Source organism: Phoca vitulina, unplaced genomic scaffold (assembly GCF_004348235.1).
Source record: "Phoca vitulina isolate PV1807 unplaced genomic scaffold, GSC_HSeal_1.0 scaffold26, whole genome shotgun sequence".
Classification (NCBI taxonomy): Eukaryota; Metazoa; Chordata; class Mammalia; order Carnivora; family Phocidae; genus Phoca; species Phoca vitulina.
This window is the reverse complement of record NW_022589729.1, coordinates 21003629-21022196: the sequence shown is the minus strand read 5'-3', so window position 1 is coordinate 21022196 and position 18568 is coordinate 21003629. Positions and strand designations below refer to the sequence as shown.

General features: G+C 40.2%; 1 non-coding gene across 1 annotated transcript; it reads left to right on the top strand.

The window, feature by feature from the left end:
• The first annotated feature begins 1077 nt into the window (after positions 1-1077).
• Positions 1078-1268, top strand: LOC116643629. The gene has a single exon (XR_004301591.1). It is a non-coding gene; the product is annotated as a U2 spliceosomal RNA (small nuclear RNA).
• The last annotated feature ends 17300 nt before the right edge of the window (positions 1269-18568 follow it).

Sequence of the window (18568 nt, the reverse complement as noted above, 5' to 3'; positions counted from 1 at the left end):
CGGACACTTAACTGACTGAGCCACCCAGGTGTCCCAACCAGTGCCTGTTTTAATTGAGGTGTTCTTGTTCCATCTAATTTTTAAATTTTCAGTACCACCTCTGATACAATGCAAAGAAAGAGACTCGAGAGAAAGTTAGTATTTACTGAGCAATTTTTGTGGCAGACATGGTAGAGATGGAATGGGAAGTCACTTGCTAATGTGTTCTTATTGAGTCCTCATAAATGCCATTGAATGTGTATATTAGTATCCCTACATATGAGGAAGTGAGGCTAAGTCAAGAGAAGAAATATTTATTAAGAGTCTGCTATTGATAGATGCTGCCTTGCTCCTGCCTTTGGCCATGGATCTTGGTATTTGCATTTCTGGGCTCTAACTCTTGGGAGACTTTGCTCAGCTGTCTTAGGATATCCCCACTTAATTTTGATCACGAGTAACCAACTGTATTTTCCGATCAGCACACAACAAATTTCTTTTAAAATGGACAGAAGGTCAATAAAAGACAGCCTGATGTAGAGACTCATACAAGATGGGTGGGGACAATACAGTAAGAGAAAAACAAAAAAGAAATAGTTACTGAAAAAAAGACTAGAGAGAGAGAGAGAGAGCAGGGAGAAGGGCAGAGGAAGAGGGAGAGAGAGAGAATCTTAAACAAGCTCCACACCCAGGACAGAGTCTGTTGCAGGGCTTGATCTCACGACCCTGAGATCATGACCCGAGCCGAAGTCAAGAGTCCAACACTTAACTGACTGAGCCACCCAGGTGCCCCTGGGATGATCCCCTTTTGTATCAGAAATGCACCCCATTTATGAGCTGAAAGTCTAAAGCCCAGTGCTTCCACGTCTGTGTGGTTGCACAGATTGTGTTTTGCACGAGGGGAGTGGTAGGGAACTAAAATCCACCACTATAAACCCTGGTTTGGGTATTCCAACTGGGAGCCAGCCACCTTAGGAGGAGCACCTTTTTCTAATTTATGCAAAAGAGCAGTATAGGCTGGGTTGAATCCAACTCAATGCCAAGGTGGGATTACATGTGTGTGATTTACTGGGAGTTATAGCCTTCAAGAATGCAATGGAAATCGCTTCTCGGCCTTTTGGCTAAGATCAAGTGTAGTATCTGTTCTTATCAGTTTAATATCTGATACGTCCTCTATCCGAGGACAATATATTAAATGGATTTTTGGAGTTAGGAGATGGAATAGGAGCTTGCTCCGTCCACTCCACGCATCGACCTGGTATTGCAGTACTTTCAGGAATGGTGCACCCCCTTCGGGGGAATAAATGGTGTTCCGAAAATAAGAAAAAAAAAAAAAGAAAAAAGAATGCAATGGAAGTTTGACATCGGGGGAGGGAGGGAAGATTGGGTAGAAAACAGCCTGTACATCAGTGCAGTTTCAAGAAACCTCAGACAGGCTGATGGGGAGTCCCCAAGCCAAAGTTGCCCAGTGGAAGAATCCTGATCTTGTTGGAACTGGCCTGTTTTAGTAACCCTGATGTGCTCAGTCCCTGGTGAGGAACAGTCTGTGGGAAGTATGCTTAGTCTTTCAGTGAATTATGCTCCTCACAGCAGGAGAGTGGAGCAGCACATTTTCGTGGCTGCTGTAGTCAACCCCTTGCACCACACAGATCTACTTCTCCGTTCACGTTGGGGAGCAGCTCCTCCCTAGTTCCCGTTGGTCTCTCTTCCTGAGGGGAAACCTCAAGAGCGAGCTATAGCACTCATTGCTGTAGTTGCATCAGGGCCACGACTCATGCTGCTCTTCATTCTCCTCTCCCACCTATTCGAAATTGCTCTCACCCTCAGCTATTATTTTGGCAGGTCTTGGTGGCTTCCCTTCCCTGGTGGTATGACCCAAACCTACATTTCTAAGAGGTCTGAGTTCCTGTAAGTCACAAACCTTCTTGTACTAGGGTTGCTGCAAATGTCCATTCACAGTTACAGTGGGGCGGGGGAGTACCCGCAGGTGCCCAAGTGGGTCACCTGGATTCCATATGTATTGTTTTCTGTTCTGTGTAAAAGTAACCCTACCTCCTCTTGCTGATCAAGGACAGTTACTCTTCACACAATGGTGACTACTTGTCTTCTGGTCTCTGGACACAAAGAGTCCAAAGTGCTCTGATGGCAGCTATTACATGTAGTTCAATAGGCCCTTGCTGTGTCCTTTGGCAAGGGTGCAACCTCTTTGGGAATCAGCACTTTCAGCCCTGGAGAGTCCAGAGTTGCAGATATGGGAAGCACAAAATCCCTTGGTGGGTCATGGGGAGTGATGGTAAGTGGGGCCCTCTCCTGCTTTCACCTTTAGGTTCCCAGACCCCTATATTCTTTCTTCTGGGGAATCATTTAGATCCTCTGATTTCATGTATATACTGCATCCTGAAGGATGCCATCCCATACTTCCAGAGTATCTCTGAGCTAGTACTTCCTTCAGCTGTACCTTTAGAAAGGCACTCCAGCGCTCTATGAGGTCAGCTGCTTCTGGATGGTGTGCCATATGATATGACCAGTGGACCCCAAGGTCAGGGGCCCACTTCCGTACCTCCTTTGTTGTGAAATGGGTCCCCAGATTAGATGCTATGTTGTGTGCAATTCTATGGCTGATGATCAGGCATTTCATAAGCTCCTAGACAGTGGTCCTGTCTGAGCCTCTGTGGGCAGGAAAGGACAACCCATACCCAAAGTAGATCCCTATTCCTATGAGGATAAACTGCTGGCTCTTCCAAGATGGAGCTTGCCACCAAGTATCTGGCTGGTCTTCTCAGGGAATAGGACCATAATGGGGACTTACATTGGTCTCTGTTGTTGACAGGTTAGGTATTCAATGGTAGCAATAGCTAGGTCAGTCTTGGTAACTGGGAGTGTATGCTCTTGAGCCCTTATGTAGTCTTCATATCTGCCCCCATGGCCACTCTATTTTTTTTTTTTTTTTTTAGATTTTATTTATCTGACACAGAGAGAAACAGTGAGAAAGGGACCACAAGCAGGGGGAGGGGTAGAGGGAGAAGCAGGCGCCTCACTGAGCAAGAAGCCCGATGCGGGACTCGATCCCAGGACCCTGGGACCATGACCTGAGCCGAAGGCAGACGCTTAACGACTGAGCCACCCAGGTGCCCACGGCCACTCTATTCATGTGGCCATTGTGCCACTTCCATGTTGCCTAATGTTACCTGGCTGAATCATTTGTCTACTTGGTTGTTCAGAGTCTCTTCCATGGGGATGCTTTCTGGTGGTTATTAATATGTGATACAAAAATTTTCACACTTTGTGCCCATGCCCATATGTCCTTCCACATTCCTCTATCCCAGTCCTTTGTATCTGCAGGCTTCTAGTCCTTTCCCTTCTAGGCCCCTTATAAGACAGTTAGACCTTTTGTCACTGTCCAGAAATCATGAATGACCAGACACCTGTTTAGAACTCTGCTCATTGGGAAGATTTTCCTGTACTGTCTTTCAAAATCACCCCTAAATGTGTCCATAATGCAACCACCATCTGTTTTCAGCTTATACCCACATGTAGAGCACACCTATATGTAAATCAAGCTTGGGCCTTTTCCCTGTCCTTCAGCTAGTAATATAGAACCCTCCGTATGGCTATAGGTATGAGCTGGGGGAGGGTATGGTGTACTTATTTTGGATGGTATGAATTATCCACCAAGGCAGCTTATTTCTGCCTTCTGGCCCCACTTGATCCCAGATATACCATTTTCATCTTTTGATGGACAGCTGCTAGGCCCGTCTGACTTTATGACTTGGTGGGTATAACTGAATTCAGCTCATAATGGGAGGTTATGGACACATGGTCACCAGGTGCTCCATGCTCAAGCATTTTGTATCTATCAGGATTCATTACATGCCAAGAGCTGTTCTTCAAAAGGTGTATAATTTTCTGTTGCAAATGGCTTGACCTTGCTCCAGAATCCTAGGGGACTGCATTGTGATTCTCCCATGGAGGCTTTTCATAAACTTTACACTGCATCTTTTCCCATCAGCATAACCTCTGATACCATGAGGTCTGCTGGATTGTATGATCTCAGTGGCAAAACTTCTTGTCTTGCAACCTGGACCTGCTGCAAAGCTCTTTCTGGCTCCAAGACACATTCAAAGCTGGCAGGTTTCAGTATCACCCAGTAAATGAGCTAGAGTAGCACTCCTAGATTTGGAAACTGTTGCTTGCAGAACCCAAAGAGGCCTACCAGGTCTTTAGTTTGGAGGGAATATTCTGGTACTCCCTTGGCCACTGGACTCTAAAATACTTCACTCAAGTGGCAAATTCCTGAATTTTACCCTCTTACCAAGACCTCCAGCATGTAGCCACTTACTTGTCTTGTCTAATCAGTATGATGTTCTGTGGGATATCTAGGCAGTCCAAATCTCTTTGGACTATATTATGACAGAGGGCACGAGAGTTTACATTGTTCTTTTTTTTTTTTTTTTTAAGATTTTATTTATTTGACACAGAGAGAGAGAGAACAAGCAGGGGGAGTGGCAGGCAGAGTGAGAGGGAGAAGCAGATTCCTTGCTGAGCAGAGGGCCCAGTGTGGGGCTTGATCCCAGGACCCTGGGATCATGACCTGAACCCAAGGCAGATGCTTAACCAACTGAGCCACCCAGGCGCCCCCGAGTTTCCATAGTTGTGGGGCAAAAAATGTGAATGAATATTGTCAACTCATGTGAGTGTCAAGTCTTTCTGATTTTTTTTTCTAATCAGAATAGAAAAGAATGCATTTTCTAAGTCAATGGCTGCATAGTATGTGCTCAAGGGCATATTAATCTGCATTAACAATGACAGCATATCTGATACACAGCTGCGATCAGGGCTACTAAATGGATGAACTTGTGGTAGTCCACGGTCATTTTTTAGGAGCCAGCTGGTTTCTGCAGGGGCTAGACTAGTGAATTAAATAGATATTATAGGGACCTCCACAATTTATACTTTAGGTCTCTACTAGTGACATTAATCTCTGTCATCCTTCCCTTCTCCACTTGGCATAGAATAATTTTCGATTTACTATCTTGGCCAGGGGTAGGGGCAGTTTCAGAGGTTTCCACTTGGCCTTCTCCTCTATGATAGCTCTTACCCCATAGACCAAGGATCCAATGTGGAGTTACTCCACCTGCCAAATACATCAGTTCCAATTATACACTTAGGGACTGGAAGGATGACCATTGAGTGGGTCTGTAGACATAGTGGTTCCGCTATAAGCATGACTTTGGCAAGGACACCATTTATAATGTGGCCCCCTTAAGTTCCCACTCTAACAGGAGGCCATGATTATGCTTTGATTCTGGATATCAATATCAACCCAGAACTTGTGTGCGATAGTTGTGAAAATGTCTGGATATTCCCCTTCCCCAGTTGTGCAATTATCCAAGCAAATGGCTATAGGTCCCTTCGGTAAAAGAAACTGGGGAATCGTTACAGGATATATTGTTACAGGGTCTTCCTTCTAGGGATTTGGCCACTTCTTCTGTCAATGTATATAGGCCTGAAAATTGGCTTGAGTCCAGGAACTAAGCAAGAGACTGTCCTCAACCTCCTGTTCCTCCATTTTTGCCTTTTCTTGCTTGTAGATCTTAAGAAGCAGTCTTCTCATCTGCCTATTTTGTCCATAGCGATGACATGTTCTATTTACCTATTTTAACCTCTATTTCCACAACTTGCTGAGGGTCACGAGTAACCAGTCCCAAATCCTCACCTTACTATCCACTTCCACAGAGTACTCTCAGTACCCCCTTGTATTAGTTCACACCTGCCAAGAAGCTGACATGAAAATGGGATCAGACATCCAAGAGATTTATTAGTGGAGGGAGAAGGAGAAGGCTACAGAGTGTAGTGAAGGTCTGACAACTGTGGAAGGTGACGGAGAAGGAAGAAATTGCTAAGAAGAGTCTAGGACTGCAGCATGGTTCCAAGAAAGCTTCCAAGCCGTGATGGAGAGTCCTTGAGCCAATGTCACCTGTTGGAGGAGTCCCCCATCTTACCAGAATGGGCCTTACTAGTACCCCTGCTATAGTCACTTACTGGCTGGGAGCATTCTGTGGGAAGTATGGCCTTGACACCAACACTGTGGGGCATCCAGAGAACAGCAGTGGAGCGGTCAGTTAGTCATGCTGCTTGTAGCCGATTTCAACAATGCATTTTTATGCCTACCATATACACTTGTCCCATTTCCCTGCATTTGATGTTCCCAAAGCTTCTACCTCATCCTTGTTTGGCTTCCCCCGCATCCCTCTCCTGTTTCCATCCCATTATTCTGTTTCCAAATCCCCCAACTCTTTCTATCCATTTTTATTACAACTCATTTGGACATGCTGCTTGGTTTTTTATTTCATTTCTTCCCAAATATCCCTCTTAAAGTGGTCTTTTCTTTTTCCTTTATCCCCACCTTCATGGATTATAGTTCTCAAGCTAGTGAAAACCAGACACTGCACATTATTTGAGTTCAGGGCTCAGGGCTCAGAGCTCAGATTTTTCCTGGAATAGAGGTCTCATACCAAAACTGAACTGAAAAAATGTTGGTAAAATATCCAGTTTTTCCTATCAGAAACATCCCAGTTACCTTATAGTCCCAGAGATAAGACTATGCTGGAGACAGGAGCAACCAAAAATCAGAAAATTACTTTTTAATAATTTTGATGCTATTTAAAAAGGAATACCCTGACATATTAGGTGATCATGTAGGAGGAAACTCTGCCTAATATAAAGGTTACCCAATAAATATTTATCAAATGAATGACTGCCTCATAATGGGATAATGAGATCACAGAGAAAATAGTCATGTTCCTCTCCTGACCAACCAATTTTTTTGGTCACGTAGGAAGTTCAGCCTTTAATGACTCTATTTTTTGGCTGTTGGAAAGATCCTCTGTCTTCTCTCATGCACTGCTAGAGTCTCCGGATATGAGCATCAGTCAGTCCTATCCGCATGTTCCTGTTGTTTCTAGAAGTCTAGTGTTCTTGCCCCAAGGGAAGAATTTTGGATGGTAGATCCTTTTGCATAGAAAACCAGGGAAGGGTTAAAAATCCTGCCTCTTCCACTAGTGGCTCTCTGGGACCAAGAGGATGTTACCTTCACTCTGCCTTTCAGCATGCTGTGTCTTTTGTATTAAGAATCCTGAAAGGACCCAAGAGTGAGATGTCCTTAACCAATTTCAAGACTTTAATTTTTTTTAACCTCTACAGAGTCTAACCTCCAACCTGATCCCTCCCAGAACTCCCAATGGCTTCTTCAATATTATTATTATTATTATTTTAATTTTTAAAAAGGATTTTTATTTATTTGTTTGAGAGAGAGTGACAGAGACAGCACGAGAGAGAGAGTATCAGCAGGGAGGAGAGGGAGAAGCAGGCTCCCCACTGAGCAGGGAGCCTGATGCGGGACTCGATCCCAGGACCCTGGGATCATGACCTGAGCCAAAGGCAGACCCTTAACCAACTGAGCCACCCAGGTGCCTGGCTTCTTAAATATTATTTAACTTCATTTAATCCACAGGTTGATGTGCCTGACTATTATTCCAGAGGGTGGAGTGGCCGTCACAAGCAATCTCACACATTTTACTTTCTTCCCAGACTCATTAGATAATACCTGCTTATTCAGTGTGCCATTTTCCAGTAGCCCCAGCAGAATATAGTCATCACAGTCATTGACCCTATTAGTAGCATCATAGCCCAGTTCTACTTGTCCCTCTTCCAGCTGATTCTTGTTTTTTAGGTGAGAGCCAGTCAGCACTTGAACTCGGAACACTTTGGCAGGTACATCCAAAACCACAGTCAGATGACTGCCAGCCTCAGCTGATTTGGTATAAAAGAAATTCTTATCCAAGCTGTAGGCATTCATGAGAACAGAGCCATTGGCAACCTTCAGGCTAGTGTAGATGGAAGCAGCAGGGTTGCTGGGAGAACCAGGGTCATTTTCCTCAGTCTCTTTATCTTTGAATTTGAATTTGCTGTCAAAGAAGGAGTAATTACCCATGTGCTGGAAAAGGGAAGGGAAGAATTGGATTGGTGTTGGTTGCGTGAGAAGTTCATGAAAATGAGTGAGGAGGTAGTCATAGGGCATTTCTTGGTAGAAGAGGAGAAGGAAATGAACTAAGCAGGGAAGATCTCTAGTACGGAAGAGTTTTCCAGTGAAGCCCAGCTGAGAGAAGTTCAGAGTCATCCAAGGTTTGTTTTCCCAGGCAGACACTATAGTAGCTATCTGGGTGACAAATCCTGGAGCACATTTCACATCATCTTCGATCATCAGAAAATAGTCAGAGTGGTTGGTAGCAAAGTTCATGAGGAAGGCAAAATCCATGTTCTGCTTGGAGTGGAAGGCTACATAGGCCGGGGTGTCATGAAAGTTTTTCTTAAGGTCCTTTAAAAGAAGATAGTTTTTAAGAGGTGTATTGATCACTACTAGCTGTCTGGTCTGGATATACGGTTTAAACAGGGTTGAGATGCTGGAGATCATTTGACCAAGCCACTTGGGGTCAGGATCTGCCAGGTGTACCAAGACAATGAAGTGTTTCTGCTCAGATGAGGAGGAAGCAAAGAAGAGAGACTGCAGGGTGTCCAAGAGGTAGCTCCCACTGGGATGTTGAACTGAGGAAATCCCTATGGTTAGCAGTTCTAGGATTGGGGAGAAAAGAGGACCTTTAACAACTTAGAGAAGTGAGGAAAATACTTGCTATGGGTGAGGTTATATTACTTTCTTAGGTCTTTCCATATGCTAAATTCATTTGTCCCTGTGGTTATTTTACATTTTCTCTCCCCCAGGCCTGGGTATGGCCTGGGTATTAGGAGTTAAAAATATCTGGTCATAAGTTGTGAGTTAAAAAAAAACATTATCTTTGAAAAACTATTGTGGGAGAAATAAAGAAGATAAACTAAAAACATTGCATCTATGTCTCCTCCCACCCAAAGTCTCACTGAGAAACCAGGAAGGTTGCCATGAAAAAATCATACTATTTGAAGAATTCCTGGAAGATAGAATATGGAACAGGATTGGTGGAGAAATCTAAGTAGAATTTATAGCCCAAAAGACACACAGAGAAAACAACTGCACAGATGCATCTATACCAAAAGCCTCAGAAAAGTTCTAAGTTTGAGCCACCAAATACAGAGGTATGGGCTCTTGGATGGTCACCTGGATAATTACAGAACTGTTTCCAGAACCACTGGACCAGTGATCACCAAGGAACTGGTAGTAGCAACACCCACCCCCAGGCTAAAGTCCTAAGGACTTCTGTCTAAATAAAGTGGAAGGTCTGCCAGGCAAAGGCCCAGGGTGTGAATCCTGGGGCTGGAGAGAACATCAGAACTACAGCCAAGAACTCTAGGCAACAGATGAAGGGGGAAAGGAGATAACACAGCTGACTATGGCATTTACCTTTAGATTCCCTCAAGTAGACGTTCAGAAATGTAGAGGCTGCCAGAGTGTCTAAGCAGATAAATGGGTGAAATTCCCTAGATGACTTAGGGTTCTACTAGGAGAGATAGTGGGACACTTCACCCAGAAGATCTGATATTCACATTCCTTACTTCCTCTATGTGTCACTGCTCCCCCATAATCTAATGAGGCAGGCTTCTGTAATCACAACACACTTCTACAGAGAGGCAAAAAAGGAGTGGTTACCTGTAGAGAATTACGCTGTTCATTCTAGATCCTTGAATGTAAATCTGAAACAAGAATCATCAAACATTTGAATCATCAAACATTGAATATAAATATGAAACAAGAATCACCAACACACAAACAAGACTCAACCAGAAAGAGAACTCCAAAAATATAATAGAGGAAACACTGAAATGAAGAACATCTCAAATATACTATATCAATCCTCAGAGAGATTGAGGAAGAAATCATACTTTTTGGTAAAAGAACAGGCTCATATGAAAAGAAGTTTGTAGAAAATATGGATATGGGGACTTGACCAAGTTCAGCTTAGATTTGTCTGGTATGTTCTTCCATCAGAAGGCACACAATGGCAAATTGTTTCTGTTTTTAGGATGTTAGCAGCCTTTGATGTTCAGTGTCTAGATCCATTAATACTCCAAGGGTTGTAATATGGTGATATTCTAAGTCAAACATTCCTTCTCCATTCATTATCTGGAATGTTTCTGTAAAGTGAAAATTCCCCTAATCTCCTCTTTGGTTACTCAGTGGTATAGTTCATACAGGAAAGTGAGATAAGTATTTGATTCTTTCCCTTTATTTACCAGCTTTCAAAATAATGGATTGGTTTCCTAGCATTTTCCAATGGTGACAAAATTGGTTAGTTGGTTTTTTGTTTGTTTGTTTTGGTATCCATATGAACTCATGAATTTTATGTTTCAAACCACTGAAATTTTATTGATGCTTAAATTGTCCTATCTTAGGCAAGTAGCCTCTTGAAGTTGGATCCTGAGCCCATTTAATACAACTTTAGTAATTTTTCTTTTTTAAAAAAAGATTGATTGATTGATTGATTGATTGATTGATTTTAGAAGGGAGGAGTGGAGAGGGAGAGAATCTCAAGCAGACTCCTGGCTGAGTCAGGCTGGACCCGGGGCTCCTTGTGGGGCTCGACATCACGAACCATGAGATCATGACCTGAACTGAAAGCAAGAGTTGGATGCTTAACTGACTGTGCTACCCAAGTGCCCCTCAATTTTAATTATTTTTGAAAGATTCCTTGCTATCTGGTATGACATTTCCTGCCTTGGACCTGGAATCAGCCATTTTTTTCAAGGAGGACTGGTTATTTTAGTATAAAATGGTATTACTCATTGCTAGTGGGTCATTTCTAAGCCCTAGTGGACAGAGCTAAAAAAATTTTTTTTAAAAGATAAAATACATCATGGGTTCAGACTGATATTTCAAAATGCATTCAATTCAAAAATACATTTTAAACTTGAAGAAAAAAGTGTTTTTCCTTGCTGAGAGTTCATTCTATTTTTAAGACCAACAAGCTTAAACCCTCTTGAACTTAATCTTGTTTTATTGACAATAAATAACTTTGCACTGTCCTTTGAACTCTTAAAGTGTTTGAGTCAGTTAATGCTTATTCTGTCGCAAGGTTTATTTTTTCTTATCAAATACCATCACAACTTATGGGGATCAAATGAGTACCATAGTTGGACCTCAGAAGGGTACACAATGCCAAAATGAAGCTTGTTCAGCAAAGAGAATCACAAAGTCCTGATTGAGCTGACAGATAAAAGCCACATATTCTCTAGCCATAGACTTCATAACAGATGCTAGCACAGTTACCAGCGATAGGGGAAAGAGGGGTACCATTACTGCAAAAGTCAGTGAGGACCACAGTCGGACCTAGGCTGGAGCTATACTTTTGAGAATAATTAGCATATAGATGGTAGTTAAGGCTGTGAGACTAGATGAGGTCACCAAGGCAGTGAGTCTAGACAAGAACTAGGATACATCAACATTTAGACATTGGAAAGAGAAGATAAACCAGCAAAAGAGACTGAGGATCTACTAGTGAAGCGAGGAAAACCAGAAGATTTTGGAATTCTGTAAGCAATTGAAGAATATTAGAACAGAGTGATCTACTGTATCAAATGCTGTCATAGGTCCATTTCCTTTCTAGTGCCTTCTGTCTCTACTCTTGTCTGACCTGTCCCAGCATGTTCCATACCCCTTGTGCATACTCACTTTTTTTCATAGGAGGAGCTCCAACCAAGATACGGGAGTTTACATTTTTGAGCAGTCCTAAGTTTTTCTGCATATTTTTGAAGGTTTCCAAGTGGTTTGTCCTACCAGGGTTGATCTGCATCCGGGCTCTCTGCCAAGCTACCGTCTCCTTTTCCTCCTGAGAAAAAAGTAAGTTTCAGCCCTAGGATTCAAGCCCTTTGGGAATAATAGTTGAGTGGATTCTCTTTGTATAACACAATGAAATATCTCCAGGATACAGGGCAGGTTGCTCAGGGCTGTCTTCGTTTTCTTCCTTATTCTCTAAAAAAGTTCCACACTAGGGATTCTTGTATAGACTGTGGGTCCTGGGGTGAAGGGAATTGGAATTTCTCTAGCTCTCCTGGGTTATATGTAGGAAATGAGACAATGTCCGTCGATGTCATTCTTCACTCACAATCATCCCCTATGACTACAGCCTGATTTGGGTTCCGTGAAGGGTAAGACATATATTAAGTGTGAGAGATACAGGAGAGAAGGTAATTCCACCCGAATGTCCCAATCTAAACTCTTTCCTGTTGGTGGCACTTCACTCTTCCAAATTTGTTTACTACTCTCCCTTTTCTTCTTTGTTCTTTCTGGTTTCTAGTGCAATTTTCTCAACTCCTTAGACTTTTTCTTGGCTTAGATAAATGACTTAACTTTTCCGAAATTCAGCATCCTATTTTATAAAATGGGCGGGAGGGGATATGTAACTTTGAAACTGAAGGAAATTTTCTAAAATGGGAAACTTACTAAACAAAGAGAATATTTTATGTCTCATCAATTGCTATTAAAAAAGGACCAGCTTTGCTGAAGTATTAAATAAGTGTTATTTTTTCTCAGCCCTAAATTCTCTCTTCTGGAGTGCCACATCCCTTATTGTCTATATCAAAGACAAATGATATGTTGAGTCCTCAAACTTATCTTTTTTTCTTCTTTGAGTGTCTACAGTGTTAGTGACAATTTCACACAAATAGACACTTAGATAATCTGTTTTTTTTTAAGTCAAGGGATTTCAACTTTGCCCCATCCATAGTTTCTGGTACTCACCAAAGATAGGAAACTTGTAGTATCAAAGGGATTTTCTCTAATGAAGAAGAAGACTGGGAACACCATTGCTGTTGCAATAACGATGAATATCCATAGGAAATCTTTCATGGTGTTGGGGTTGGGAGCTTTTAGAGCTGTTTCTCAATCTGTGATCCTTGGATGTATATTCAGATGTCTGCAATTTATACAGTATTGAGAAAAGTTTTCATTTGACAGTAATATTTTTTTCATGAATCAAGGAAGTTTATAGTATACAGTTTACTTGTATAAGTAGCATTCTTTTTTAAAAAAGACTTTTTAGAACAGCAGTTTTAGGTTCACAGCTAAATTGAGAGGACAGTACAGAGATTTTCTATATACCTCCCACTCCTACACATGCATAGCCTTCCCTATGATCAACACCACTCACTAGAGTGGTGTATTTGTACAACTGATCAACCTACATTAACACAGCTTTATCACCCAAAGCCCATAGTTTACATTATGGTTCAGTCTTTGTGGTGTATTCTATGGGTTTGGACAAATGTATAAATGACATGTATCCATTATTATGATATCTTATAGAATATTTTCACTGCCCTAAAAATCCTCAGTGCTCTGCCAATTCATCCCTCCCTCTCTCCTAATCCCTGGAAACCACTGATCTTTTTACTTTCTCCACAGTTTTGTCTTTCCCAGAGTGTCATATAGTTGGAATCACATAGTGAGTAGCCTTCTCATATTGGCTTCTTTCATTTAGTAAGATGCATGTAAGGTATTTCAGAGTCTTTTCATGACTTTATATCTTATCCCCTTTTAACACTGAATAATATTCTATTGTCTGGGTGTACCACAGTTTATTTATCTATCCATTCACCTACCAAAGGGCATCTTGGTTGCTTCCAAGTTTGGGCAATTATGAATAAAGTTGCTAGAAATATCCATGTGCAGGTTTTTGTGCAGACATGTTTTCACCTTTGGGTAAATACCAAGGAACTCAATTTCTGAATTGCATGTTAAGAGTAGTTTAGTTTTGGGATGCCTGGGTAGCTCAGATGGTTAATTGTCTGCCTTTGGCTCAGGTCATGATCCCAGGGTCCTGGGATGGAGTCCCATATTGGGCTTCTTGCTCAGCGGGGAGCCTGCTTCTCTCTCTGCCTGCAGCTCCCCCTGCTTGTGCTCGCTTTCTCTCTCTCTCTCACAAATAAATAAATAAATAAAATCTTAAAAAAAAGAGAGTCTTCCATAAGTTGCTGTACCATTTTGCATCCCCATGATAATGCATCAGAGTTCCTGTTGATCCACATCCTCACCAGTATTTAGTGTTGTTGGTGTTCTGGATTTTGACCATTCTAATAGGTTTGTGGTGATATTTCTCATTGTTGTTTTAATTTTCATTTCCTTGATGGCATATGATGTGGAACATCTTTTCATATGCTTTTCTCCATTTGTATATCTTCTTTGCTTAAGTGTCTATTAAGGTCTTTTGTTCTTTTTTTTAAGATTTTATTTATTTATTTGATAGAGAGAGAGTGAGCAAGACCCTGGGATCATGACCTGAGCTGAAAGCAGACACTTAACCGACTGAGCCACCCAGGTGCCCCTTCTGGTTCATTTTTTAATTGGGCTGCTTGTTTTCCTATTGAGATTTTTATTTATTATTTATTTATTATTATTTATTTATTTATTACTTTTTAAAAGATTTTATGTATTTATTTATTTAAGAGAGAGAGAGCACGTGAGTGGGGTGGGAAGAGCAGAGGGAGACGGACAAGCAGACTCCCTTCTGAGTGCGGAGCCCTACTTAGGGCTCCATCCTACGACCCTGAGATCATGATCTGAACCCAAATCAAGAGTCAGATGCTCAACTGACTGAGCCACCCAGGTGCCCCTATTTTCCTACTGAGTTTTAAGAGTTCTTTGTATATTTTGGGTAACAGTCCTTTACCAGATGTGTCTTTTGCAAATATTTTCTCGCAGTCTGTGGCTTGTCTTCTAATTCTCTTGATACTGTTTTGTGTATGGCAGAGGTTTTAAATTTTAATGAAGTCCAGGTTATCAATTATTTCATATATCATGTGTTTGGTATTATATCTAAAAAGTCAACATCATACCCAAGGTCATCTAGGTATTCTCACATGTTATCTTGAGTCCTTCAACTTTATTCTTCTCCTTAAGTACTGCATTGGCTATTCTGGGTCTCTTGCCTCTTCCTATAAGCTTTTAAATCAGTTTGAATATCCACAAAATAACTTGCTGAGATTTTGACTGGGATTGTACTGAATCTATATATCAAATTGGGAAGAATGGATGCCTTGACAACATTGAGTCTTCCTATCCATGAACATGAACTCTTAATTTATTTAGTTCTTCTTTGATTTTGTTCAAAGTTTTGTAGTTTTCCTTATATAGATCTTGCACATATTTTGTTAGATTTATATCTAAGTATTTCATTTTTGGGGGGAGCTAATGTAAATGATACTGTGTTTTTAATTTTAAATTCCACTTGTTCATTACTGGTATATAGAAAAGTGGTTGACTTTTATATATTAACCTTGTGTCCTGCAACCTTGTTAAAATTGCTTATTAGTTCCAGGAGGCTTTTTAATTAATTCTTTTGGATTTGTTAAATAAATGGTCATGTCATTTGCAAACAAAGACAGTTGTATTTCTTCCCTCCCAATTTGTATACTTTCCTTTCTATTTATTTATTTATTTATTTATTTATTTATTTGCCTTATTGCTTTAGTAAGGACTTCCAGTACAATGTTGAAGAGTAGTGGTAAAAAGGGACATCCTTGGCTTGTATCCGATCTTAGTGGGAAAGCTTTGAGTTTCTTACCATTTAATTTGATGTTAACTGTAGGTTTTTGGTAAATAGTTTTTATTAAGTTGAGAAAGTTCCCCTCTCTTCTTAGTTTATTGAGAGATTTTATCATGAATGGTGTTGGATTTTGTCAAAAGCTTTTTCTTCTTCTGATAACCTTTTTAAATCTGTTGATGTGATGGATTACATTAGTTGATTTTATATGTTAAACCAGCTTTGTATGCCTGGGATAAATCCTACTTGGTCATGGTGTATAATTCTTTTTTACATTGTTGGATTTAATTTGCTATTTTTGTTGAGGATTTTTGCATCTAAGTTCATGAGAGATATTTTGTTTTCATGTGTTTTCTTTGATTTTGATATCAGCATAGTATCAACCTCATAAATTGAGTTGAGAAATGTTCCCTCTTCTATTTTCTGGAAGAAATTGTGTAAAATTTGTTTTAATTACTTAAATGTTAGGTAGAATTCTCCAGCACACCCACCTGGTGGGTTTTTGTTTTGGAAGGTTATTAGTTATTAATTCAATTTAATAAATATAGGCTTTTTAGATCATCTATTCCTTCTTGTATGAGGTTTGTCAGATTGTGTCTTTCAAGGAATTAGTTTATTTCATCTAGGTTATCAAATTCGTGGGCATAGAGATAGTGTTAATATTCTTTTATTATCCTTTTGCTTTCCATGGGATCTGTGGTGATATCCTCTCGTTCATTTCTGTTATTAGTAATTTGTGTCCTTTCTCTTTTTTTTCTTAGTTACCCTGTCTAGGGGCTTATTGATTTTATTGATCTTTTCAAAGAATCAGCTTTTGGTTTCATGCTATTGATTTCCTGTTTTCCATTTCATTGATTTCTGCTCTAATTCTTATTATTTCTTCTGCTTACTTTGCATTTAATTTGCTCTTCTTTTTCTAATTTCCCAAGGTGGAAACTTAGATTATTGATTCTAGGTCTTTCTTCTTTTCTAATATATGCATTCAATGTTATAAATTTTCCTTTAAGCACTGTTTTCATTGCATCCCACAAAATTTGATAAGTTGTGTTTTCATTTTCATTTAGTTCAAACTATTTTAAGATTTCTTCTTGGTCTTCTTCTTTTTGGTGGGCAGCAAAGCAGGGTTTATTGAGCGATAGCAAAGTGATAGTACAAAACTCCCAAAGAGGGAGGGGACCTGAGGGGGTTGCCTTAAGATTTCTGCTTTGACCCATGTGTTATTCAGAAGTGTTTCCTTGGTTTAAGCTCCATGTATTTTGGATTTTCCAGTTATCGTTCTGTTTTGATTTCTAGTTTAATTCCACAGTGGCCTGAGAGAAGACATTGTGTGATTTCGATTTTTTAAAATCTTTCCCCTCCCCGCTCCTCCTGCCCTGAATTTTGCTATTTCAGTGCAGCATTCATAAAGTGTTCAGTTCTTAGTGAAGGCAAGTCAGCTGGTAGAACATAGAACATGGGGGCGCCTGGGTGGCTCAGTCGTTAAGCGTCTGCCTTCGGCTCAGGTCATGATCCCAGGGTCCTGGGATCGAGTCCCGCATCGGGCTCCCTGCTCTGCGGAAGCCTGCTTCTCCCTCTCCCACTCCCCCCTGCTTGTGTTCCTGCTCTCGCTATGTCTCTCTCTGTCAAAAAAATAAATAAAATCTTTAAAAAAAAAAAAAAAAGAACATAGAACATGTTTCTTTTTATTTGAAACAGTTTTTTCCTTTTATGGTTTATGAATATGAGTACTTAGAACCAATTGTTCTTTCATTCTCTCATTGCTTTATATTTGTCAATCTTATTTTCTCTATTAGCAGTAAGTTCTCTGAAGGTAGAAGCTACTTTTCCTTTGTGCTCTCTATGGCATTTAAACATAGTGCTGAGGATACAATAGGTGCTTAATAAATTCTCGCAACTTTTGATTCTATCCTTTTAAAAAAATGAGGTGCTTTTAAAATACATTCAAAACCTTAAGACTCATGCTCAGTATGGTCAGGGCTAAGTAATATAAGTTGTGGGAAATGACTGAGCTCTTGATCTCTCCAGAATCTTTTGGTACATATAAAATTGTTAGTGATAATTGATGGAAATGACTACTATTAAAAATAGGGCTTCTAAACAATTTTTAATCTATATATGCCTGTCCACGTATTGGTGTAAAATGGAATGTCAAAGAAGCACTGGGAATAGAATACTAATATATGTGATGACAAGTGGAAAATAAAAACAGAGAAACCAAAGGCAATAAAAACGTAAGGTAATTATGATTTTGGTCTACTGGGTTCTTTTTCTGTTCCTTTAAATTTGTTAAGATATGTCTTATGGCCCAGAATATGGTCAATCTTGGTGAACATTCCATGTAGACTTAAGAATGTGTATTCTGCTGTTGTTAGATGAACCAGTCTGTGGATATCAATTATGTCTAGTTGACTGATAGTGTTGTTGAGATTAATTATATCCTTACTGATTTTCTGCCTGCTGGATCTGTCCATTTCTGATAGAGTGGTATTGAGGTTTCCAACTATGATAGTGGATTCATCTCTTTCTCCTTGCAGTTCTATCAGTTTTTGCTTCATTTAATTTGATGCTCTGATTTTAGGTGCATACACATTAAGAACTGTTATGTCTTCATGGAGAATTGCCCCTTTTATCATTATGTATATCCTTAAAAAAAACTCTGATAATTTTCCTTGTTTTAAGTCCTCTTTGTCTGAAATTAAATGGCTACTCCCTCTTCCTTCCCTCCCTTCCTTCCTTTCTTTCCTTTCCTTTCTTTCCTTCCTTCCTTTCTTCCAATACTATGTTGAATAGAAGTGATGAGAACAGGTTTCAGTCTTTCACCATTGAGTGTGAGTGTTTTTATAATAAAAATGTGTTGAGTTTTGTCAAATGCTTTTTCTGCATTAATTGAAATGATCATGTGGGGCTTTTTCTTCATTCTGTTGATGTGGCATATTAGATTGATCAAATTTTGTATGTTGAATCATTCTTGTATTCCGGGAGTATATCCTACTTCGTCACGGTGCATATACCTTTTAATACTGAATTTGAGGGGCGCCTGGGTGGCTTAGTTGGTTAGGTGTCTGCCT